The sequence below is a fragment of the Barbus barbus genome, assembly GCF_936440315.1.
Source record: "Barbus barbus genome assembly, chromosome: 30".
Taxonomy (NCBI): Eukaryota; Metazoa; Chordata; class Actinopteri; order Cypriniformes; family Cyprinidae; genus Barbus; species Barbus barbus.
The window spans coordinates 29,983,204-30,011,163 of record NC_136758.1 but is presented as its reverse complement, the minus strand read 5'-3'; the positions used below and the strand labels follow the sequence as shown (position 1 = coordinate 30,011,163).

The 27,960-nt window shown below is 42.4% G+C and overlaps 1 pseudogene across 1 annotated transcript in view; it reads right to left on the bottom strand.

Moving 5' to 3' along the window:
* The window catches only part of LOC306850626 (von Willebrand factor A domain-containing protein 5A-like), an 80,788-nt pseudogene that overhangs the window by 28,439 nt on the left and 24,389 nt on the right, over window positions 1-27,960 (bottom strand). The window contains exons 4-7 of the transcript XR_013786036.1: window positions 24,208-24,430; window positions 23,705-23,865; window positions 23,012-23,126; window positions 15,300-15,475 (exon numbers count right to left, since the gene is read on the bottom strand). The product of XR_013786036.1 is annotated as a von Willebrand factor A domain-containing protein 5A-like (transcript). The remainder of the gene's footprint in view (window positions 1-15,299; window positions 15,476-23,011; window positions 23,127-23,704; window positions 23,866-24,207; window positions 24,431-27,960) is intronic.

Below are 27,960 nucleotides of genomic sequence, written 5' to 3'. Positions count from 1 at the left end.
ATGTTTTGCTTTAGAAGATAAGATTGCGTTTGACTGCAATGAAGCAGTTGTTTTTTTTTTTTTTTTATCTCATGCTGGCCCCCATCATGACTCTGGTTTAAGCTGTAAAAGTAACAGAGACGTGTTATGAGTCGAAATTTGACATTTCTATATTTACTGATGTTTGGGCGAAAGACTAATTTTATTGTCAGACTGCAAAAATTCAGCCACTCAGAATCTCAGCCAAATACCAATTTTCAGTGAAAAATTATTGTTTGCATATGAGATGATAATGTTGTAAACAAGTAACATAAACGGGGGTTTCAAAGTTAATTTAAAGAAAGCCCAGCTAGCACGACCCTAAGTAACAAATTGAGTCAGATAACCCCTGACAGATTTAAAACCATTGTAAGAGCCAGGTTCTTTTATTTTGAACACATTTTTTATGTGTTAATTGCGGCACCTGGTGGGGGCGGAAGTAGTAATATATGTCACCTGTTCACCGGTGTGTAGGGAGAGAGGGGGTGACGGGGAAGTCTTATTTTTGCTGACCGCTAAAGAACTTCTACCACTTTTTAATGCCGTGGTCATGGCTTTTGGATACCATTTCATATGCCAGTGTAGCATTCATGTGGTATTGAATGCATAACCTAGTTTGTTTCTGGTGTAAATAAAGCTACAAAACGCAGTCTTTGGATCCATGGTCATTATCAGCAAGTGTGTCGGGCAAACTTCCTCCAATCAGCCTCTCGGCGACGAAATTATGATTTCTAAGATAGTCGCCTAATATTTGTCAGCAAAAATAAGAACTATAGCCTACTCTATGTTCAAGGAAAGGAAGCCACGCTCATCGAATGCCGGAGAAAAGGGATCATCGGCCATTGAGAGTGAGACGGTGTAGTCCCGGCTTAAATATTTGGAGAGTGGCAGCTGTCTGATAGCATCGCACACAATGAGCGGTATGTAACCTGTGTTTTGTACTGTGTTATGGCTTGTTTGAACGCAGTTTTGAGGGGGTTCTGCCATTTGTTTAGGTTTGGAGTTGCTGTTGTTTGCCGCTGATTGGGTGTGTGATTGTTGTGGCTATTGATGTTGTTGTTGGATTTGGCGCGTTGCGATAGTTGTGGCTTTTGGCGGCGTTGTTGTTGGATTCGGCGCGTTGCGATTGCTGTGGCTATTGATGTTGGCTTACGCTGGACTCATACTGTGATGGTTATTTACACATGTCTGTACGCACAAAATGAGTGGATCAAGGTCTGGCTCAACTTCATCTGAAATGGAGAAAAGAAAAATCACTCTGACCGCAAAGGCTTTGGCAAGCAAGATTGAGTCAATTCAGAAAAAGCGTAAAAAGGAAGTAAACAAATTAAAGAGCCAAATATTGTCTCTCAAAGAGCTCATGAGGGATGATCAAAATGTTTTACAAGTCAAAGCACAGTTTGATGTTCTGCTGCAATTGTCCGAAAATGCCACTGCATTGCACAAATCTCTGATGCCTTTAATTCCATCTGATGAACAAGAAAGACAAAATGCATGGTTCGTAAGCATCGCCGAGTACAATCAAGGATTTAAAATGATGCCAAAGTTTGGATTTCAGAAGTCAGCAGACCTTGTTCAGAGCTAACTCATGACGTTGAGTGTCATCAGGAAATTCTGTCAGGGGAAAAAGGTGGGATTCATGAGGATGTAATAAGACAACAAAAGCAACCATCTTCTCAAAATGATGACCAGGATGACATATTGCCATGTGACAGTATATCAAACTTTAGTAGAAAACAAGGTTCAAATTCAAACGTTTCCACTACTTCATCTGCACGTCTTAAAGCAGAGGCTGAAATAGCTGCTCTGCTTGCCCGTCAAAGTTTGCTAAAGGAAAAACATTCTCTTGAGGAGCAGGAAGAGAAATTAAGACAACAAAAAGAAGAACTTCAGCTTAAGGCCGATATAGCCGCATCTATGGCAAAAGTGAACGTTTTAAGAACCTCAGGATCTGGTGTGCGGAGTGCTGCTTCTCATCGATCTGATGGCATGGAGTCATATTTTAAGAAAAAAGGAAAGGCAGTTGAGGCTCTTAACTTTGATGCAGAGGTTTTCGTTCCACAAAATCTTGAAAAGGATGAAGAGGGAAAACCAGCAATTGAAAAGGCTGATTTACACTTTGGAAGGCCAAAACAGAAAGGGGTAGACAATAACATTTATCCCCAGCAGAGGCCTTCGGAGTTTATGAGACAGAGCACAGTTCCAAATGTTACTGCACCATCAGTGTCTCATCATAGAGATGTTCATACATTCTCTTCTACGAATATTAGTAGTGATCAGAAACACATGTTGTGTATAATGGAAAAACAGAATGAGATAACATCAATGCTGGTGCATCAGCAGTGTCTTGCATCACTGCCTAAAAGAGAGATTCAAATATTTGATGGCGATCCTCTACAGTACCATGCTTTCATTCGGTCCCTTGAACAAGTAATTGAGGGGAAGACAGACAATGTTGAAGATAACTTGCATTTTTTGGAACAGTACACCAGGGGTCAACCACAGCAACTTGTTAGGAGCTGTCAACATGTGAGCGATGGTTCAGGTTATGCAAAGGCAAAGGCCTTATTGCATGAAAACTTTGGAAATGAACATATGATTGCATCTGCCTATTTGAGTAAGGTTTCTTCATGGCCAACAATTAAGTCAGAGGATGGAAAGGCCTTATATGCTTACAGTCTGTTCTTGCGTGGATGTTGCAATGCCATGGATGAGGTTCATAGCCTGTGTGAATTGAATACCCCTGCTAATATGATTGCCGTAATTAAGAGATTACCCTACAAACTGAGAGACAAGTGGCGAACAGTGTCATGTGACATCCAGGAAAGGTATCATCGAAGAGCTATGTTTGTTGATATTGTGACTTTTATGGAGTGCCAAGTGAAAATTATGACAGATCCTGTGTTTGGAAATCTACAGGAGGCACCAGTGTTAGTGGCAGTTAAAGAAGGCAGCAGGATAAAATCAACTCTCTCAAGGGCTAAAGGAAGTAGCTTTGCCACTGCTGCTACTACAGTTGAAAAGACAGTAACAGAATACAAGGTTAAAGATGGAAATTTAACTGAAAAAACTTGCCTGTACTGCAAGGGTAGACACATGTTGGAATTTTGTACGTTGTTGGAGAAGAGAGCTCAAAGTGAGAAAATTGATTTCCTAAAAAAGACTGGAGTTTGTTTTGGCTGTTTGTGTATTGGTCACATCAGTAAGGAGTGTAGGAAACGTCTCTCTTGCAGAACATGTGGCTTAAGGCACCCTAGTATGCTTCACATCCACCACAAGGATAAGGGAGCAAATGTAGAGAAAGGCAAGAGCAATTTAGAGAGTACAGTGAGCAGTTCTTTGGTTACAGTTCAAACCAGTGGTCTTACTGGGGCCGGAGAACAAGACTTTAAGCTTGCCATCGTACCAGTAAAGGTAAAATCTAAGAAAGGTCAAAGGATAGTTGAGACCTATGCCTTTTTGGACCAGGGTAGTTCAGCATCCTTCTGCACAATGGGTTTGATGGATAGACTGAATCTCTCTGGGAGAAAAACAAAGATTCTTTTACGCACTATAGGCCAAGAGAGAATTGTGGGCAGTTGTATTGTGTCGGACTTGGAAGTGGCTGGATTGGACAGTGGTTGGTACTGTGAAATGCCAGACATCTTCACACAACGTGAGATGCCTGTGAATAGGAGTAACATACCACGACAGGAAGATCTGCATAAATGGCCTCATTTGAAACATGTGTGCTTGCCTGCAATAGATGCAGATGTGGAGCTTCTAATAGGCATGAACGTGCCCAGAGCCTTGGAACCACTTGAAGTTATTAGGAGTGTGGATAAAGGGCCGTATGCCATTAAGACAATGCTTGGTTGGACGGTAAATGGACCTCTTGGTGAAGGACGTTGTGATGGACCTGATGTGTATCAGTCTGCAGTTACCATCAATAGAATTTCTGCTGTAACACTTGATGAACTCTGGAAACAACAGTTTAAGACAGATTTTCCGGAGTGTAGTCTGGAGGAACAGCCAGGACTTTCAAGGGAGGACTGTAGGTTCTTAGAAATGGTTAACAATACTGTGAAATTAGTTGGTGGCCATTACAGTATTGCTTTACCTCTGAAACACAGAAAATTAAGCATGCCTAATAACCGTAACATCGCAGAACAACGTACCCATAACTTGAATAGAAGGTTTGTTAGAGATGCATCATTCCATAAGGATTATACTGCCTTCATGAATAACCTTATATCCAGTGGCTATGCAGAGAGAGTGCCAGCCATAGATCTGGCGCGCAGTGATGGAAAGGTTTGGTATATCCCACACCACGGGGTATACCATCCGAAGAAAGGGAAGATCCAAGTTGTTTTTGACTGCGCAGCATCATTTCAAGGCGCGTCACTCAATGCACAACTTTTGAGTGGTCCTGATTTGACTAGTACGTTGATTGGAGTCTTGACAAGGTTCAGGAAAGAGCCTGTTGTTTTGATGTCTGACATCGAGGCAATGTTTCATCAAGTTCAAGTTCCAGAGGAAGATGTGGACTTATTGAGATTTCTTTGGTGGCCCAATGGAGACTATACTCAGTGTATGGAGGAGTATAGGATGATTGTCCATTTGTTTGGGGCAACGTCTTCTCCAAGCTGTGCTAATTTTGCCTTACGAAGGTGTGCAGAAGACCATAAAGACTTCTTTAGCCAGCAAGTGTTTGAGACTGTTATGTACAATTTCTATGTGGATGACTGTCTTGCTTCTGTAGCCTCAGAACAGGAAGCTATATCCCTCTACAAAGACCTTACAACCATCTGTATAAAAGGCGGCTTTCATCTAACAAAATGGATAAGTAATAACCGCAGTGTGTTGGCCTCAATACCTGAGGAGGAGAGAGCAAAGGAAGTTAAAGATCTGGATCTGGACCATGACTCATTACCTGTTGAAAGAGTACTGGGAGTGCGTTGGTGTGTCCAGTCCGACACTTTTAAGTTTAGCATAAACATTCAGGAGAGACCATTGACCCGTAGAGGGATCCTTTCAATTGTCAGCTCTTTCTATGACCCTTTAGGGATCCTAGCTCCTGTGGTTTTTTCAGCTAAAAAGATTCTTCAGGATCTGTGTCGGAACCGGTTAGGATGGGATGACATCATACCAGTAGCGGTTGCTCAGGAGTGGATAGATTGGATGAAGGAATTACGTCAATTGGAAGGTTTTAGCATCAGACGATGTTTAAAACCCCTGAACTTTGGAGAAGCAGCCACTGCTCAGTTGCATCATTTTGCTGATGCAAGTGAGGCAGGATATGGTATTGTTACCTATCTACTTCTGCGCAATGAACATTCTCAGATGCACAGCACCTTCATAATGGGAAAATCTAGGGTAGCACCTTTAAAGCCTGTTACTATTCCACGTATGGAGTTAACAGCTGCTGTTGTAGCAGCTCGTATGGACAACCTGTGGAGAAAGGAGCCAAGACTACAGCTCCAGGATTCTGTTTTCTGGACAGACAGTACTTCGGTATTGAAATACATTAAGAATGAAACGTCAAGATTTCGAGTCTTTGTGGCAAACAGGGTCTCAGAGATTCTTAAGGTTTCTGATGCATCTCAATGGAGATTTGTGAATACCATACATAATCCTGCAGACCTTGCCTCCAGAGGTGTGAAAGCGAAGCTATTCCTAAACAACAAAACTTGGATATCTGGTCCCTCATTTCTCTTGCAATCAGAAGAAGACTGGCCTGTTAATCCAGATGAATTGCAACAGCTTCCATCTGGAGACCCTGAGGTCAAGGTATCAGCTGCAATTGAAGTTTCGGCAATAAGGGATCAAAATGATGCCGTGACTTGTTTGATCAACCGTACCTCATCATGGACACATCTAATAAGAGTGATGGGTTGGATTCTAAGATTTAAAGCTTTGTTTTTGAATCTTAGGAAAATGGAGTTCACTGTACATCGTGCTGAGTCTGTGTCAGATGTAACTCAACAGGAAGATGCTTTTACCAAGGACATGCATGATTCCAAGAACAAGCTCTATGGTGGTTATCTCTCATTGGGAGAGATTAGAGAAGCTGAAATTGAAGTAATCATGTTCTGTCAGAGAAGAAGGTTCTCAGAAGAGTTCTCCTGCCTTCGAAAGGGAGAAGGTGTGAAAAGAAACAGCCATATATATAAGCTCAATCCAATACTAGAAGATGGTGTGTTAAGAGTTGGAGGACGGCTAAGTAAGGCTGCTATGCCTGAGGAATCAAAACATCCTATCATATTAGCTAAAGACCTTCATATCAGTGACCTCATCTTGCAACATATTCATCGAGAGGTTGGTCATGGAGGTAGAAATCATATGTTGTCAAGATTACGCCAGAGATATTGGATCCCTGGTGTTGGTGGTTCTATAAGGAGGATCTTGGCAAGATGTGTGATGTGTCGGCGGCTACAGGGAGCTGCGGGTCAACAACAGATGGCTGACTTGCCTGAGGATAGAATTTCTTCAGAAGAACCTCCCTTCAGTCATGTTGGAGTCGACTACTTTGGCCCATTTGAAGTCAAACGTGGGAGGAGTCTTGTGAAAAGATATGGAGTTATCTTCACGTGTTTGGCAATAAGAGCAGTACACATTGAAGTTGCTTCATCACTGGACACAGATTCTTGCATTAATGCATTTCGACGTTTCATCGCGAGGCGGGGACAGGTCAAAGAGTTACGGTCAGACAATGGCACGAACTTTGTCGGCGCAGAGCGTGAGCTGAAACGAGCCATTGAAGGATGGAACAAAATGATACACTCTTGTTAAAGGGAATTAAATGGACCTTCAACCCTCCCACTGGATCACATCATGGAGGAATATGGGAGAGGTTGATTCGTTCTGTCAGAAAGGTCCTTAATTCTACCTTGAGGACACAAAGTCTGGACGAGGAAGCACTCCACACAGTACTCTGCGAAGTGGAATCAATTCTCAACAGTAGACCCATTACCAAGGAATCCACAGATCCAAATGACTTGGAAGCATTAACTCCAAATCACCTTTTGCTTCTTAAAACTAAACCATGTTTACCTCCTGGGTTGTTTCAGAAAGAGGACATGTATGCAAGGCGAAGATGGAAGCAAGTCCAATACATGGCTGACCTATTTTGGAAAAGGTGGACTAAGGAGTACTTACCACAGTTGCAGGAATGACCGAAATGGACAAAGATCAAGCGGAATTTTATTCCTGGGGACATCATACTTGTAGTAGATGATTCGGCGCCCCGCAACTCCTGGATCACTGGAAGGATAACTGAAGTGATTTCAGACAGAAAAGGACTCGTGAGACAAGTCTGGATTAAGACACAAACCAATCGTATATGCAGGCCTGTAACCAAGATTTGCCTTCTGCAGGAGTCAGCTGGGTCCTGATTGCGGTATTGAATAATACGACCTTTTGACTGAATTGACTGGACTATAAATAAACATTCTCCTTATTGTGCATTCCCCTGCATGTGTAATGTGTATGTAATTATTGCTGTGTATTAACTGTAATAATTAGGGGCCGGAATGTAAGAGCCAGGTTCTTTTATTTTGAACACATTTTTTATGTGTTAATTGCGGCACCTGGTGGGGGCGGAAGTAGTAATATATGTCACCTATTCACCGGTGTGTAGGGAGAGAGGGGGTGACGGGGAAGTCTTATTTTTGCTGACCGCTAAAGAACTTCTACCACTTTTTAATGCCGTGGTCATGGCTTTTGGATACCATTTCATATGCCAGTGTAGCATTCATGTGGTATTGAATGCATAACCTAGTTTGTTTCTGGTGTAAATAAAGCTACAAAACGCAGTCTTTGGATCCATGGTCATTATCAGCAAGTGTGTCGGGCAAACTTCCTCCAATCAGCCTCTCGGCGACGAAATTATGATTTCTAAGATAGTCGCCTAATAACCATTGCTGAAACTCTAAAGCCATGGCCAGAACTAAGTGAATGCCTAAATACAAGTTGATGGAAATGTACTGACAAAGACTGCAAAAGAAATAACGTTAAAGTCCGGTACACACCAAGCTGACATCGACGAACTAGTGGCGACGAAAGCAGACTGCGAGGTCGGCCGACGTCGGCAGCATCTTGGTCCAAAGTTGCCCTGACACACCAAGCCGACGGTCGACACCTGACGGCCAAGTAGGGTTTTTTTCTCGCGCACTGGTTCGCCAGCTGAACAGCCAATCAGAATGATAAGATGGCTCGACTGACCGACGAGCTCCGGCCGAAAACAAGCCGACGAGGACCAACTACGAGGACCAGCCTTGGTGTGTACCGGGCTTAAGAAACCTTTATTTTGAAATTAAGAATTTTATTTTGAAAATCTAAATTGAGAGCTGAAATAGAAACTTTGACATCTGGAACTTTGGTGAATGATGAAGGGATCTATATTGTAATGAATTTACTATTATAGTGCAAGTTAAAAGTTTGGTTAAAATTTAAAAAACTGTCAAAAGATAATTTGCAGAGTAAGAGAGAGAGACTGCTGGAGTGGACGCAGGGACGGTGCTCTGCCTCTCTTATCGGCCTGCTAAGCAGGAGTAACCAAAACAAAGCAATGATATTAAGGCCAAACATTCCAGTGATTTTTCCCAAAATAAAAATCCTTGATGAACAGGCAAACTATTAAACCATTATATAATATTCATGTATCTAGTATATATGCGTGTGTGAGGATGAATCCTCTATATTTTGGGGAACGACTATGTTGATGTTTTGTGTATATTGTGTCACTAACCTCTGGAACGAGTGTTTTATCATTACAGATGGGTTAAGTGAAATGGCTTTACAGAAGTCAATAATTCTGAGTGACTCTAATGAAAAGAGAATTCCGAATATGGGACGAGCTGTAAGTGGATTGGTCATCCAGCTCTGTCTGCTATGGGTAATAACGACTTCTTTTGTCCTTTATAATGCTGATTTGAATCACTCTCTGGATTAATATGTTTAAGAGTGTTTATATGATTTGGATTTGTGAAATTGAAGATTGCCGTCCATAATGGGTTAAAAATCCATGTCTAAATTCAACTGAGGGTCTAAATTTAAACAAGTTAACGCTTTGTTATTCGAATGGTAAAGGTAAATATTTTAGACTTGACAGCAGAGAAACAGTGACACATTGGCTAAGTCACTAACCAAATTATACAGAGAGAGAACCCTCACATAAAGAAAGGCTGGTGGGAAAACAAAGGAGTGAATCCTGTTCAGGTAATATTGTTTAAAGTCAAAAGCAGCTATACGGCTGTCTGTGTGTGTCCTCAAGGTCTGAGTGACGTAATAGTTTATGTAGAACAGAGATAAGTAAAAAAAAAAAAAAAAAACATATAAAAAAGCCCTGTCCGTGTTCACAATAATTATCTTCATTTGATTTGACTTGACAGGTGTTCATAAAAAGTTCTATAGCTCCTATTACAATTTTGTTGTTCATAACATTTAATTTTAGTTGCTATATTTCATTTCACTACTCGTCACTGTATTTCTCCATCAACTGGTTAGCCAGAAGATCCATATATCCATATATATATATATATATATATTTTTTTTTTTTTTCTTTGTACTTATCTCTGTTCTACATAAACGATTACGTCACTCAGACCTTGAGGACACACACAGACAGCCGTATAGCTGCTTTTGACTTTAAACTATTTTTTGGTTCTGCTTAGGCAGTGTAAATCTCGGTTTGGTCCCACTGTAACCCACCTCCTCCCCACATGGAAGGATGTTGAAAGACGTTCACAACTAGCTACAAAATGGCATAGGCATTCACCCATTTCCCACAATAATAACCTTTTGTCAGGCAGGATATTTGTAATTTCATTGTCCGCAATGGACTCATAATAAAGTAAACACTCTGGGAGATAATCTATAATGATAGTGGTTTAAAATCCTTCTAGAATTTTAAAACTCAACATAATCTGCCAGGCACCTCCTTTTTTATGTATTTGCGCATTAGATCGGCCATATGGGGTGCCTTGGAACTCTCAACTGCCTGTTCACCCTTTGCACAAACTAATCCTTCCTTCTGAGGAATCTCCCTCCTCTGCTTCAGACATCTCTCTCTTTCTTCTTGAGCATTCATACAAACCTTTATCTATTACAACTCTTTGGGCTAAGGATCTTAATGAGGATGTGCGCGTTTTATTTTCCGATCAGGTATGGAGTATGTTTAAATTGTCTTCTAAAAACCCTAAATCACCAAATGATTCATTGGATATTGCTGCATTACTTGACTCCAATGGAACGCTTTTATATGAATCTGTCATCTTCTCCTAAGTGTAATCTCTGTTCCCAAGGAGTTTTTCTCTCTCTCACCTTTTTGGACCGATCATATTTGTTGGGTACTGAGATATGTTCGACTCCGCGTCATTTTTTCATGAATGACTTTTGGGACTTCACCTTGTCCATTCAATAAAGATCTTTATTTAAGGCCAATTCACACCGCACAGACAAACTCCAACAAACTAGTTTGTTGGAGTTTGTTGGATCAGTGTGTTACCCTTGTTGACGTTGGTTGCCGTTGGTTGGAGTTTGTTTTCACCCGACTGAACATGCTTATAGATATAGAGTTGGTTGGTGTCTGTTGGTGCACTTATTTTTCATAAGATTCTAAATCCAACGGGCCAACTTGAGCCAACTTGTTTGTTGGAGTTTGTTGGCGTTTGTCTGTGTGGTGTGAATTGGCCTTTAGCTGCTCTCACAGCAGCAAAAAAATTGCTTGTCAACCGTTGGAATCCTCCTCACACAATGGACAGACGAACCTGGACAGTGTATTTGTTGGACATTATCTCGATGGAACTCTACTTCTCGTATACATGGATATAACGTGAAAACTGTAAATTCATGGCATTAAGCTTTTAATGTGGTGTCTTCTTTTCCAAAATCTTTGTAAAAATAATTTTAATTGTTATCTATTAATATTATGTTTTTATTATTTATTTTATTTATATTTTGAGTGTACCAAGGGGTGAGATGGGTTTTAAATTTGTACAGCTGCTTTTTTTGTACTACCGTTCCACAAAATAAATCATAATAAAGAGTTAACAAAAAAAAAATAAATTGTCAGAGTACAGTAATACGGTATGATAAGTGAGAAGATGTGAATTAAAATAATAATTAGGCATTGAGTATAATTAATAGTAATATGATATAAAAATGCATGCATGACAAGAAGTAAACAAGTTGTATTTTTGAAGTTATACACTTTGATACTTACCATGTGATTTCAATCAAATGTTAACAAGTTTAAGTTTATGTTCAGTTATTTCAAACAGTACTGTATGTGGGCTATGATGATTGCAAATGGATCTGTGGTGAAAAAACTTAATTAAAAGGGCTATTAAGTAATAATTAGGAACTATTCTAGGTTTTAGTGTAACTACTGATTGTTGCATTTTATTTCTAGTTTTAAAGATGGGCTAATGTGGGTTATTTTAAGTAAACTACCAGTTTGTTTTGAACCCCAACATGGTTTCTAATGGTGGATAGAATGAGTGGATTTACAATCCCTCTTCTTGCTCTATGCAATGGATTGGCAATAGTAGTTTTTGTAAAACCAGTATCTATGTTATAGACAATGTTTGTATTTGGTATCTGTGAGGTGACTGAGGGTCTGACACATGTCAGGAATGTAATAACAGTGTTTATTCATTTAGCCCGACTTACAGAGAATAATATGTAATTTTCTTTTTATCAGTTAATTTTCTGATATGACCAAATTAACCAAAAAGCCATTATAGCTGTATAAGACAGGTAAAGACATTCGTTTAAGGCCATGAAGGCCACCAATGCACTACATGCTCTGTAGGATATTTTCCGTTACAGTTTAGTCATTAAAGGGAAAAGATATTTAATTATGGGGTTGCGAGAAGCTGTTAGACTGATGGAAGAATTGTTTCAGCCATTGAAGACAATCATAAAAGTTGCGAAATATGTGATATATGTTTTTGGGCTAATTTTGTAGATGTTTTGTTACAAAATGACATTGCTTTGCTACTAGCTAACAAATCCTTTATCAAAATGGAATAACTACACGACAATCTCGAAAGTAAGTGTTATAGCCCAACCTCGTTGGTCTATAATGTCACTGCGTGGATGCATTTGTCACTAGTGTTTAGATATAATTGACAGTAGGAAAACTATGATGCGAGAACCCCAGACGATTAGTGGAAAGATTTCTAGCCTAACCAAGTTTACATGTGGCTGCAGGTATCCGATGTTTTTTTATGAGAGATTAATGGTTTGATAAAGAAAAACAATTCTGTCAGTTTTTAAGGCCCATTTCTTCGGTTCAAGAATTAAGAGATTTGCATTTTTAAATTGAGTTTATGTCATTGTCTTTACCATAAGATAGTCCATGCTGTTAGCCCTGAGTGGTACTCCACTGATAAGTCTAAACATGGTGACTGTTTTAACTAAAAATATTGTAACGCTAATATGACTGCTTCCACCGAGTATTACCCTCAATTGAAATCCAAGTGGGCTAACGAGAAGTATATTAATGATTAATGCCAGCTTAAGACTACTGATGTGTTCACAGGATATGAATATTTGAATTCTTTGTGGCTTCGATTGACAGGGTCCACGTTTTTGTCAGATCCTAAAGAACACACTGCTTTAGCGTGGATGTTTGCATTTATGGTGGGAGCGATTTTTACAGATGTAACAGATTCTGTAGAAGAGTTTGTGGAAGAAGCCTGGAACGATTTTGTTGCAGCAAAGGACGTGATTATGGGAGTAATAAAATGTGTGTTGTACGCTTTTGGAGGATTCGAAGGACTGCTTATCTTACGTTTACTTGTGGATGTTGGTCTGCTGTTGTCTGTGCTATGTGTTTTTATATCTGCCTGCAGGACTGTGAATCTGATGGAGGAGGAGATGCGACTACTGAAGCTGACAAAGAGCTTGCAACAGCTGATGTATTGCGTCGGACCTCTGATCACTTGTCACTAAAATAGTCATCAAAAGATATGCTTCAAGCTTGCGTTTATCTAGGTTTTAGAACCAATCAGAATTTTGATGACTTATGCATTGACGCAATAAATAATTGCTGGTGCTTTTGAATTGTAAAGCGGGGCGGCCTACGAACTCCATCGTGAGTGTTGAAGCAGACTTCTGCGGATGAAACTGCAAACTATTTCTTCAGTAAATTTTTCTTTAATTAATCACATCTCTGACTCCTGGTCTTTGTTCATCATACCTGGGCTGCGTTCAGCCCTGAAAAAACTGTGCAAAACGTTTATTAAACAGAAACGGTGATGCGTTGAACACCCTGTTCAGATGGCGCAAGTGTTGCAACTATGGCAGCTGAGAAGATCACTCTGTGTGTTCTTTTTGAAGAATTTTCAGAGCCTGATAAAATCGGTATAAATAAATTTTTAATACTGCAAAATACGCTCGATGTTACAGTCACTGCCCTTGCCATCCAGAATAAAAGACAACATCCCTATATCGAGTGAAGGGATTTGTGGAAACTGTGGTTCCTAATTATTGTGATCCCACATGTGCCTCGCATTTCAGGATGAAAAGAAATTTCAGGTGAAGGATAATCCACTTCTTACCTCCGAGATCTATATGACCTTATTATTTTTATTGTGAGTATTAGGCTTATCATTATTGCTGATCACTGTTGTTGTGCTATGATACTGTAATATTTACCATTATATAATCAGAGGAGAATAGAAAAGTTTATGAAAGTGTCACTCCACAATACAATAGCAAAATATGTATAGTATTTTTGTTACATTAATCAGTGTCTAGCACACCTTCCTGAGGAAAGGATATGGACCAGAAGACATTGCAATTACTACATATTTAGACAGACTTAAAGAAGTTCCAGATCTATACTTGTGCTCTTATCATTTCAGTTATTTTGCCTTTTATGTCAATAAACATGTGCAAACAATATACTTGCGCTTGTGAATTTATTTAGATGTTAATTACATTTACTTACAAATTCATCATCATCATGTTGATATGCTATGTTACTATAAAACTCTTACGACAAACATGTCTTCTAATATCTTCAATTGTTGTGTATACCGAGCTGCAGCGGACACATATTAAATGACTTCACTTATTGGACCCATTGTGTGATCTGTCTCTTTAATACCGTGTGGTTTATATACATGTTGCTGCTGATTGGGCTGATATTTTTGACACACCCACCAAACAAGGGAAAACGTATCTCAAACCCTGTTGCACACCGTTTCCAGGAAACATGTCGTTCAACCCGGAAACCGTAGCAAAACATTGGGCACCGGTGTGAGCCTGAACGTGCCCCTGGTCCATGGGTTTTAACTGTTATTCCAGAACAAATGAGCCACACTGTGAAACAGCCAATCAGAGCAGAGCTCAACATTATTATTCATGACCCTTCCAAATAAGGTAATAACAGACCATTTCATTCTAGGGAGAAATCCTAGGGTTGTAAATGTACATTAAACCATTTTTAGAGCAATCGTGGCCTAATGGATACAGAGTTGGACTTGTAACCCGAAGGTTGTGGGTTCGAGTGTCAGGTCCGGCAGGGATTGTAGGTGGGGGGAGTGAATGTCCAGCACTCTTCTCCACCCTCAATACCACGACTGAGGTGAGACCCTTGAGCAAGGCACCGAACCCCCAACTGCTCCCCGGGCGCCGCAGCATTGGCTGCCCACTGCTCTGGGTGCGTGTTCACTACAGAGTGCACACTTGGATGGGTTAAATGCAGAGCACAACTTCAGAGTATGGGTCACCATACTTGGCCACACACCACTTCCCTTTTGGAGAATTTTTGCCCTTACCTAAGCCACATACCTTCTATGTAGATATAAGAGAACAATTTAAAATATTGTATCAATGCATTCTATGGCTCCTTTAAAAGGTAGTATTAAATACAAATACAATTATTTTATAGTAAACTAAAAAAAAAAAAATGCAAATATTTACTACTAATTTTCATAATTTTCAAACTTAAAATCAGCAGGCTTTTATTTCGGTGGGTTAAGTATATGCGCTTCCGGGTTTAGCGCTGCTGATTGAAGAGCGTCAGTGAATGAAATCTCACAGTTTTGTACTGTGCTTTGAAAACGGCAGCAGGTAGCCTAGATTTATTCTTTTTAGTTTGAATAGAAATCTTATACAGTACAGCTTGTCTATCTAAAATGGTAATTGTGCATTAACAGCTGCCAACCACATCAGTATGCAAATGCGCTGTCAGAACTTTACACAGCTCATTTTTTATTTTGGTCGTACCTGTGGACCACTTATGTGCACCCCTGTTAATGCATAATATCTGAAACCCTAAATCTTACTCTTGCGCTTTCGATACGCATCTGTGCGTCATTCCCATGGTGCATCTTGCAGTCCATACTACCTGATCTGTCGACCACAAAAATGAACTCGCCCTCAGACGCCAGTGATGACATCACATCTGCAGAGAACTCTGGGTACAAACTGATCATGAGCGCTGGGTCGCCCATCAGAGACCCTGAAACAGAGACAGTAATGCGGTCAAAGGGTGTAAATGGACCGAATTCTGTATGAACTGTCTTAGACTGTACAACAGCCTCTATCCTGCAGAGCAAATCAAATCAAGCCCTGCGTCCCAACTCATAAGTAACCCGCTCTAAACATCAGAGATCAGTGCAAAAACTTCTAGAATCAAAAGTTTTCTTTGGTTGTAGGGCAAAATCAGCACTCTTTGATCATGAACACCAATGGTCAAGTGATTGCCTTTATGAATGAAGTATGACAATTTTATATTGCAGTGTGATTCTCTCCTATGAGCTGTTAATGGGATGACTGGAACCAACGTCTGACAGTGTGTAAGGTACATTTACATTTATGCATTTAGCAGACGCTCTTATCCAAAGCGACTTACATTGCATTCAAGTTACAGTTTCTACATTTTATCAGCTCTTGCTTTCCCTGGGAATCAAACCCATGACCTTGGCGTTGCTAGCGCCATGCTCTACTATTTGAGCTACAGGAAAAAATTATTGTACAGGTACAGTATTATTATTATTATTATAGTCTGGCGAGTAAACAAAAACATATAATATGATACACTCTTAACATCAGTCAGTCAAGCATTAAATATATGATAATTAAGTATTATTTAATTACAGAACTTTAGTAATTAGAATCAAAACTTGGTAACCATGTATGAATACATATTAATCATTTTAACTGAACTTAGGACTGGTGGTGGTGCTTTTTTGGTCATTCGGTGTTAGGATCAGCATTCATAGACATTCTGAACTCTATTGGGGTTAGACAACACTTTTCCGGACCTACTCATTGTTGAAATCATACTCTAGATTTAATACTGTCACATGGAATTGATGTTAGTGGTGTTGAAATTCTGCAGCAAAGCGATGATATCTCAGATCATTATCTAGTCTTGTGTAAAAACTCCATATAGCTAAAACTCCATATAGCTGTAAATTCTACACCTTGTTACAAGTATGGTAGAACCATCACCTCTACCACAAAAGACTGCTTTGTATGTAATCTTCCTGATTTATCTCAATTCCTCAGCATATCCAACAGCGCAGAAAAACTTGATGTAACAGAAATTATGGACTCTCTCTTTTCTAGCACTTTAGATACAGTTGCTCCTTTATGCTTAAGGAAGATTAAGGAAAACAGACTCCGTGGTATAATGAGCACACTCGCACCTTAAAGAGAGCAGCCCGGAAAATGAGCGCAGCTGGAGGAAAACAAAACTAGAGGCATTTCGTATAACCTGGCGGGAAAATATCCTATCCTACAGAAAAGCATTAAAAACTGCTAGATCTGATTACTTTTCGTCTCTTCTAGAAGAAAACAAACATAACCCCCGGTATTTATTCAATACAGTCACTAAATTAACGAAAAATAAAGCATCAACAGGTGTTGGCATTTCCCAAAAGCACAGCAGTAATGACTTTATGAACTACTTTACTTCCAAGATCGATTCTATCAGAGATAAAATTGTAACCATGCAGCCGTCAGCTACAATATCACATCAAATAGTGCACTATAGATCCCCTGAGGAACAATTCCACTCATTCTCTACTATAGGAGAGGAAGAATTGTATAAATTTGTTAAATCATCTAAACCAACAACATGTATGTTAGACCCTATTCCATCTAAACTACTAAAAGAGCTGCTTCCAGAAGTCATAGATCCTCTTTTGGCTATTATTAATTCACCACTGTCCTTAGGATATGTCCCCAAAACCTTCAAAAACCTCTCATAAAAAAAACACAACTTGACCCCAAAGATTTAGTTAATTACAGACCGATCTCAAATCTTCCTTTTCTGTCAAAGATACTAGAAAAGATGGCGCCGGTGAGATCGGCTGCCGTCACGACTGCTCCGACCAAACTTTGTCTTTTTTTGTTATTTTTTCGTATTGTTAACTATAAACACCGGTTTCTTTTTGTAAGATGGCCATTCTTACATACGACAGGGCCACTCTTATTTCTATTGGTGCACAATGCACTAACCTTTCGCCGATTTTGAACCCGGACCCATCCTGGCCAAGCGAGATCCTGAGGAGGAACAAAGGACCCGACCCGTACCGGCGTCCTCGAGGGAAACGAGCCGGCGTCAGGAACAGGCTGAGGGCTCGCGCACACCGCGCTCCCTTACCAAGTGTCCTGCTCGCCAATGTCCAGTCGCTGGATAACAAACTCGATGACCTCAGGGCAAGAGTCAGGTTCCAGAGGGACATTCGGGACTGCAACCTTCTCTGCTTCACCGAGACATGGCTGAACCCAGCGGTACCAGACCACGCCATCCAGCCGGCCGAGTTCTTCTCGGTTTACCGCATGGACAGAACGCTGGACTCGGGGAAGACTAGGGGAGGTGGAGTATGTCTGATGGTGAACGAACACTGGTGTGACGGCGCGAGCATTGTTCCCCTCTCACGCTCCTGCACACCGAATCTTGAACTTCTGACCATCAAATGTCGCCCTTTTTATCTCCCTCGGGAATTTAGCTCGGTCATCGTCAGTGCCGTTTATATTCCACCTCAAGCGGACACGGACACTGCGATATGGGACTTACATGAAACACTACACCTTCACCAGACACAGCACCGGGACGCCGCATTCATTGTTTTGGGAGATTTCAACAGTGCCAACCTCAAGCGTGCACTGCCGAACTTCCATCAGCACATCAGCTGCCCCACCAGGGGCGAAAGGACATTAGATCACTGTTACACCCCATACAAGAACAGCTACAAGGCACAGTCACAACCACCGTTTGGGAAATCGGACCACGCCGCCATCTTCCTCATGCCTGTTTACAAACAGAGGCTGAAACAGGAAGCCCCGGTGCAGAGGGAGGTCCAACGCTGGACGGACCAATCGGTGGCCGCTCTGCAGGACGCGCTAGATGACGCAGACTGGGACATGTTCCGGCGCAGCTCTGATGACGTCAGCTTGTTTACGGAAGCGGTTGTGGGATTTATAGAGAAACTAATGGATGATACGGTGCAGAAAACCATCATCAGGACGTTTCCCAACCAGAAGCCGTGGGTGGATAAAACCATCCGCGACGCCCTGAGATCCCGCTCCGCTGCCTACAACACAGGGCTCATCACCGGGAACATGGATGATTACAAGGCTGCATCTTACAGCGTGCGCAGATCGGTGAAGGAGGCGAAGCAGCGCTACGGGAGGAAACTAGAGTCGCAATTCCAACATGGCGACTCTAGGAGCCTGTGGCAGGGACTTAGAACCATCACGGACTATAAAACACCACCCTCCAGATCGGGGAATGCGGACGCCTCTCTGGCTGACGAGCTGAACACTTTTTATGCTCGCTTCGAGGCTGCAGCTAATCACGCTAACGGCGCTAGCAGTGCTAACTGCATGCACGCTGAGGAAGCCGGTGAGGACAACGTATTCACCATCACGGAGCATGACGTGAGGAGGGCATTCAAGAGAGTGAACACCAGGAAGGCAGCAGGACCAGATGGCATCACAGGTCGGGTTCTGAAGGCCTGCGCTGACCAGCTAGCACCGGTGTTCACCGAGATCTTCAACCTCTCCCTGGAACAGTCCATAGTCCCCTCATGCTTTAAGCAGTCCACCATTGTTCCTGTCCCCAAGAAACCGCAGCCCACCTGCCTAAACGACTATCGCCCTGTAGCCCTCACATCAGTGGTGATGAAGTGCTTTGAGAGACTGGTCAGAGACTTCATCATTGCATCACTACCAGACACACTGGATCCACTACAGTTTGCATACAGACATAACCGCTCCACGGAGGATGCCATCTCACACCTCCTCCACACCACAACAAGTCACCTGGACTGCAGAAAAGGGAATTATGTAAAAATGCTGTTTGTGGACTACAGTTCAGCGTTTAACACCATAATTCCCTCCACACTCACCTCCAAGTTGGAGGTCCTTGGTCTCAGCACATCCTTGTGCCAATGGATCTCCAGCTTCCTGAAGGACAGACAGCAAGCCGTACGGATGGGTAAACACACCTCATCCTCCATCACCCTAAGCACCGGAGCCCCTCAAGGTTGTGTTCTGAGCCCCCTGCTGTACTCACTGTACACTTATGACTGTGTGGCCACTTCCAACTCCACCACCATCATTAAGTTTGCTGATGACACTGTTGTGTTGGGCCTGATCTCAGACAACGACGAGACGGCCTACATACAGGAGATTAAGAACCTGGAGAGTTGGTGCCAGGTGAATAGTCTACACCTGAACATCAGCAAAACTAAGGAGCTGATAGTGGACTTCAGTACGAAGCAGGAGCGGTCGTACCAGCCGATCACGATCAGCGGGACTCCAGTGGAGAGAGTGGACAGCTTCAGATACCTGGGTGTTCACATCACGCAGGACTTGACTTGGTCCTGTCATACCAGCACCCTGGTGAAGAAGGCCAGGCAGCGTCTGTACCATCTGAGACGCTTAAAGGACTTTAGACTTCCCTCTCGGGTGCTTAAGACTTTTTACACCTGCACCATCGAGAGCGTCCTGACGGGCAGCATCACTTCCTGGTTCGGGAACTGCACTATGCAGGACAGACGAGCCCTCCAGAGGGTGGTGCGTTCAGCGGAATGTACCATTCACACCGAGCTCCCTAACCTGCAGGACATCTACAGCAAGCGGTGCCTGACCAGGGCCAGGAAGATAGTGAAGGACCTCAGCCATCCCAACAATGGACTCTTTTCTCTGCTGCGTTCAGGGAGACGCTTCCGCTCCATGAAGGCGAACACAGAGAGAATGAGGAGGAGCTTCTTCCCGCAGGCCATTCGGAGTCTAAACCACTCTCCACTCTAATCACATCACCCCACACTTCCACTTTGCACATTTTTCAAGTACAATCTGCACTAATTTGTAGAAGGTTACGAAAGGATAAATGAGTGGGACTTACATACCATTTGTCTTTGTCTTTAGTATCCTTTTACTCACTTATACACTTTACTGCACTGCACAGCACAGCACACGGACACTTTATCACTGACATACACTTTACTTTTTATAGAATCTATATAGAATCATATTCTATTTTTCATTCTCATATCTATTTGTTATTTTATTTTATTGCTAGTTTATTCTGTATATATGTTTACTGTACTTTTTCTATTTGTATTTTTGTAAACTTGAGGTTTTTCTAATTTTGTTGGACAATTTGTTGGACAGTCGTACAATACATTTCACTACATGTCGTACTACGTATGTATATGTATGTGACAAATAAAATTTGAATTTGAATTTGAATTTGAAAAGGTAGTATCCTCGCAATTATATTCCTTCTTAGAGAAAAATAGTATGTGTGAGGAATTCCAGTCAGGATTTAGACCGTATCATAGTACTGAGACTGCTCTCATTAGAGTTACAAATGACCTGCTTCTATCATCTGATCGTGGTTGTATCTCTTTATTAGTTCTACTGGATCTTAGTGCTGCGTTCGAAACTATCGACCACAACATTCTTTTAAATAGACTAGAACACTTTGTTGGCATTAGTGGAAGTGCATTAGCATGGTTCAAATTGTACTTATCTGAACGCCATCAGTTCGTAGCAGTGAATGAAGAGGTATCATATCGATCACAAGTGCAGTACGGAGTACCTCAAGGCTCAGTACTAGGGCCGTTACTTTTCACACTTCACGTTACCCTTGGGAGATATTATCAGGAGACATGGTGTTAGCTTTCACTGTTATGCTGATGATACTCAGCTCTATATTTCTTCGCGGCCCGGTGAAACACACCAAATTGAGAAAGTAACGGAATGCATAGTCGATATAAAAAACTGGATGACGAGTAACTTACTGCTAAATTCTGAAAAACAGATGTGTTAATTATCAGACCTAAAAACCCCACATGTAATAACCTAGAACACTATCTAACACTTGACGGCTGCTCTGTCAATTCTTCTTCATCAGTTAGGAACCTAGGTGTGCTGTTTGATAGCAATCTTTCATTTGAAAGCCATGTTTCTAACATCTGTAAAACTGCGTTTTTCCATCTCAAAAATATATCTAAATTGCGACCTATGCTCTCAACGTCAAATGCAGAAATGCTAATTCATGCGTTTATGACCTCAAGGTTAGACTATTGTAATGCTTTATTGGGTGGTTGTTCTGCACGCTTAATCAACAAACTACAGCTGGTCCAAAATGCAGCAGCTAGAGTCCTTACTAGAACCAGGAAGTATGACCATATTAGCCCGGTTCTGTCAACACTGCACTGGCTTCCTATCAAACATTGTATAGATTTTAAAATCTTGTTAATTAATTATAAAGCCCTGAATGGCTTAGCTCCTCAGTACTTGAGCGAGCTCTCATCACATTATAGTCCTCCACGTCTGCTGCGTTCTGAAAACTCTGGCCATTTGATAATATCTAGAATATCAAAATCGACTGCGGGCGGCAGATCCTTTTCCTATTTAGCACCCAAACTCTGGAACAATCTATCTAACACTGTTCGGGAGACAGACACACTCTGTCAGTTTAAATCTAGATTAAAGACACATTTCTTTAACCTGGCTTACACATAACACACTAATACACTTCTATTATTCAAATCCGTTAAAGGATTGTTAGGCTGCATTAACCGGAACCGGGAACACTCCCCATAACACATGATGTACTCGTTACATCATAAGAAGAATGGCATCTACGCTAATATTTGTCTGTTTCTATTCTGTTTCTCAGTCCGTATCCGGATCATATGGTGGATCGGCGCCGGGAGATGATGTATGTGGCCCTGATTGTCGGTGGATGCCGGACACCTGGATGAGTGCCAGAGACAGATCCCCAGTGAGGACCCAACACTTAGACAGGCATCGGGAAAGACCACTGGAACCAGTTGAGCCCTTACAATCTGACTTTGCTGCAGTTGGAATTGAACTGCTGGTTCGTTTGGCCAGAGGAGAACTGGCCCCCCCGACTGAGCCTGGTTTCTCCCAAGGTTTTTTCTCCATTCTGTCACAGATGGAGTTTTGGTTCCTTGCTGCTGTCGCCTCTGGCTTGCTTAGTTGGGGACACTTCATTTCAAGCGATATCGTCGACCTGACTGCAAAGACACTATATAAACTGAACTGAGCTGGATGATGACATCACTGAATTCAACAATGAAATGCCTTTAACTGAAAATCTTGTTTTAATTTTACATTATTGACACTATTTTCCTTTTTTGATATTGTGCAGTTGCTTTGTCACAATTTACATTGCTAAAAGTGCTATATAAATAAAGGTGACTTGACTTGACAGCACAACTCCCTGTGTTTGCATTCGGAGCAGTGAAGAAGAATTGATTTCCGATTTGCAGTGTAAAGCAAAGCTAGCGGGCATAACTATAGGTCTTGTTTAAGAAAATGGTATCGGATCGGTACATGGGTTCAAGTATTCGCCGATACCAATGCCAGAATTTTTTGTGGTATCGGTGGAATTTCCGATACTAGTATCGGAATCGTAACAACCCTACACCAAACTCATGGGCAAACAAAAGCATCATATCTCGCATGTTGTACTGATACTTGTGCTGGATGTTCAGAGTTATACCTGACTGAGCCGCAGATGCTCCTGCCTCCACGACAGCAGAGGGCTGATGGGAATTCTCATAATACAGAAACAGCTCCACATCCTTATCGAACCGGTGACCAGGACTCAGATTCACCTACACACACGAACAAACAAACACACACACACACACACGTTTGTTTTTGTGAAAAGTGGGTTCCTCCCATAGGTGTATTGGTTTTTATACTGTACAAACTGTATGTGCTATTGCCCTACACCTACCCAACACCTAAACTTAGCCCTCACAGGAGACGGTGCATTTCTACTTTTACTTTAAAAACTCATTCTTGTATGATTTATAAGCGTTTTGAAAAGTGTAGACATGGGGCAATGTCCTCATAAAATCACCTTCAGCTTGTAATACCCATCATACCCGTGTCATTATACAAATTTGTGTCCTCATATGTCACAAAAACGAACACACACACACACACACACACACACTCACTCACTCACTAAAACACACACACACACACACTCTCTCTCTCTCACACACACACACACACACACAATAAAACACACACAACAGAGCAAGAAACACACACTCCCTCTCTCTCACACTCACACACACACACACACACACAACAGAGCAAGAAACACACAGTCTCTATCTCACACACACACACTAAAACAAACACACTCTCACACACACACACACACACACACACAGAGTACCGTGGCGTGAGTGTGTTGCGCGTCGAGGAACTCCAGAGGATCCAGAGCGCAGCTGGATTCCAGTCTGGAGATGCGGTCAGAAGATCTCACTTCAACACTCAGAGACAGAGTGTAAGGAATAACAGATGCTGAGGACACTTCTGGGACACCAGACGCTAAAGCTGAGGCAATCACAGCGACAAACAGAGATACTTTATAAATCCATATCAATCTCGAGTCCAACAGCAGCTTCCGTTCTGACCTGTGCATCAGGCTGGTTTAAGAGGCAGGTGACTGGTTGAGAATTGCTGCTCCCACTTGTTATAAAAGTCTGTTTAGACTGCTGATCATGAAACCTCTGAACTACTCACATTCCTAATGCAAGATTCATCAAAATGCATTACATTTCTGCAGTTCTCCTACATGAGCAAAGCACTACTCATTCTGATGCATCGCTCGCAGTGCAGATAATGCCACACACTCTGTGAACCCTACACTAATGATCAAAAGTTTGGAATAATTACCTTCTGGTTTGTATCGTGGGTTGAGTACAGCCGGCAGACAGAAACGCAGCGCGTCATCGGTCTGAACGCTGAGCTCAATGATGTAGACGATGGTGATGGAGGCTTTCTGACCTGGAGACAAACAGCCCACACTCAGTCTGAACACATCTGAACTCTCTTCACTCTCTTCCAGCAGAAACGCCTGGTGACCCGAACTCACAGCATCATCATACTGATCCCGCGCCTGCAGGAGACAAACACATCCGTTCCAACAAACTCCAACACAATCAGATACTATTATTCCAGTGCACATACAGTTGAGGTCAAAAGTTTACATCCCCCTTTCAGAATCTGCTAAATTTGAATTATTTTACCAAAATGGGAAATCGGTTGGGAAATCGGTTGGGAACGCCGATTAGTCACCAGAAGAGACGGACGACAGCTCACGTAAGTGTTTTGAATAACTTTGTCGCAGTTCTGTTGTTTAAATAATTTACTTGCTACTAGGAAGGAATAGTTCGTTTCCTACCCATTTCTACTCTGCATTTTCGTTGTTTTTTCTGTTGATTGCATTTACTGGTAATTAGAATAATTTGCGCCTCAGCTGAGAACGAGCCTTTGTGATTGTGCAAAGTGTTAGTTTCGTCCTGAGCTATTAGCAGTCCTACCTTATTGGCTGGGCTGATCAGAAGCCGGCAACAGCTTTTTTCACTCTAGTTTCTTAGACTGTATTTATTTGAAGCGTTCAGCCTCCTCGTGTGAAGACCAACGAGTATAAAGACAGACGACTTTCTCCTGCGCGACTTTGACCGAGCAACGACACCGAGCGCACACTTAAGTATCCTTTTTATTTTCCCTCAAGCTTTCCTATCCTCTATCATGTGTTTCCAAACCATTCCGGTTCTCTCTCTACCTCGCTCTAAAAATACACGCAGAAGGTTACGTAACCCTGCTAACCTGCGCACTCTCTCTACATCTTCCACTGCACCTCTTTCTTTCTCTGTAGGTCTTTGGAATTGCCAGTCAGCTGTCAACAAAGCCGACTTCATTTCTGCATTTTCCTTACATTCCACACTCAGCATCCTGGGCTTGACTGAGACCTGGATTCGTCCAGAAGACACGGCAACCCCAGCTGCTCTCTCTCACAATTTCTCTTTCTCTCACACCCCTAGGCAAGTTGGCCGGGGTGGGGGCACTGGCTTGCTCATTTCTAACAATTGGAAATACTCTACCCACTCTCCCCTAGGCAATCTCAACTCATTTGAATCGCATGCCGTTACTGTGACAGCTCCTATAAGACTCCAGATTGTGGTAATCTATTGTCCACCGTGGTAATCTATCGTCCACCGGGCCAAATACCACCAACCTTCCTAGACGAGCTGGACGGACTGCTGTCCTCTTTCATGGAGGATGGCACTCCACTCTTAGTCTTCGGCGATTTCAACATTCACCTAGACAGGCCTTATGCTACAGACTTCCAGTCACTCCTAGCTTCATTTGATCTCAAACGCCTCACCACTACTAGCACGCACAAATCAGGTAACCAACTCGACTTAATTTACACACGCAATTGTTCTACAGATAACATTCTGGTACAACCACTACATATCTCTGACCATTTCTTCATTACATTTACTTTACATTTTGCTACCCAGGTGCCACCATCTCCCTTACCGGTTACTTTCAGACGCAACCTACGTTCCATTTCCCCCTCCCTTCTTTCCTCTGTAGTATCCTCCTCTCTTCCCTCGCCTACCCATTTCTCTTCTCTGGATGTAAATGCAGCCACTGACACTTTATGCTCTACCTTAACCTCTTGTCTAGACGACATCTTTCCTCTCTCCTCTAGGCCAGCACGGGCTGCTCCTTCTAACCCCTGGTTATCCGATGTTCTTCGTGAGAATCGGACCAAACTCAGAGCGGCAGAGAGAAAATGGTGCAAATCAAACGATCCGTCGGACCCGAGTAGGTATCAGTCTTTGCTTTCATCTTTCTCTACTGAAGTCCACACTGCCAAATCCTCACATTTCCACAACAAGATCACCAGCGCTCCAGACATGCGTAATCTCTTCAGAACGTTTAATTCTCTCCTCTGTCCCCCTCCTCCACCTCCCACCACTTTGATAACCGCTTATGACTTTGCCTCTTTTTTCACAGACAAAACTAGAACAATCAGTAACCAGTTCTCAACTCCACAGGACCTCCAATCAACCACATCCACTGCTCGAACTCCCACCTTCTCCTTCTGTCCCCTCACCGAGGCAGAAGTATCCAAACTTCTCCTCTCCAGCCATCCTACAACATGTCCTCTCGACCCGATCCCCTCACACCTTCTCCAAACAATCTCTCCCACACTCTTACCGGCACTCACACACATTATCAACACATCTCTCCTCACAGGCATCTTCCTCACAGCATTCAAGCAGGCTCAGGTAACCCCACTGATCAAAAAACCTACATTAAACGCTTCTCTTTTAGATAACTACAGACCTGTCTCTCTCCTTCCATTCATAGGGAAAACACTCGAACGAGTTGTCTTCAACCAGCTCTCGCGGTTTCTTTCACAGTACAACAAACTGGATGCTAAACAGTCAGGTTTCAGGAGTGGCCATTCAACAGAGACTGCGCTACTCTCAGTCACTGAAGCTCTGCGAACTGCAAAGGCTGATTCCAAATCATCAGTCCTCATTCTGCTGGATCTTTCTGCTGCTTTTGACACTGTCAATCATCAGATTCTCCTGTCTACCCTCTCATCACTGGGCATCACTGGGATTCCACTTCGCTGGTTTGAATCCTATCTCACCGGTAGATCCTTCAGGGTGGCCTGGGGAGGGGAGGTATCCAAACCACATCAACTGGTCACTGGAGTTCCTCAGGGATCGGTTCTTGGACCCCTCCTCTTCTCCACATACACTACATCGCTGGGTCCCATCATACATGCACATGGCTTCTCCTATCACTGCTATGCCGATGACACGCAGCTCTATCTCTCTTTTCAACCAGATGACCCAACGGTAGCTGCACGGATCTCAGGCTGCCTGGCGGACATCTCGGCATGGATGAAAGAACATCACCTACAGCTCAACCTGGCAAAGACGGAACTTCTGGTCTTCCCTGCCACTCCGACTCTACGGCATGACTTCACGATTCAGTTAGGCTCATCAATGATTACCCCATCAACTTCGGTCAGAAATCTTGGTGTAATCTTTGATGACCAGCTGACCTTCAAAGAGCACATTGCAAAGACTGCTCGATCCTGCAGGTTTGCACTACACAACATCAGAAAGATCAGGCCCTTTCTGACAGAGCATGCTGCGCAACTTCTTGTCCAGGCCCTTGTTGTTTCTAGACTGGACTACTGCAATGCTCTTCTGGCTGGTCTGCCATCAAACACAATCAAACCTCTACAAATGATTCAGAATGCAGCGGCACGACTGATCTTCAACGAGCCCAAAAGAGCACATGTTACACCTCTGTGCTTGCGTACAGAACTACCACAGGCTCAGCACCCTCCTACTTCCACTCACTATTACGAACCTACATCCCCTCCAGAAGTTTGAGATCTGCTAGTGAGCGACGCCTTGTGGTACCATCACAGAGAGGCTCAAAATCACTCTCCATAACATTCTCGTTCACCATTCCTGGCTGGTGGAATAATCTTCCCACCCCTATCCGGAACGCTGGATCCCTGGCAATCTTCAAGCAACAACTGAAAACTCATCTCTTTCTGCAGTACTTGACTTCATCCTAAACTAAAAACAAAAAACAAAAAAC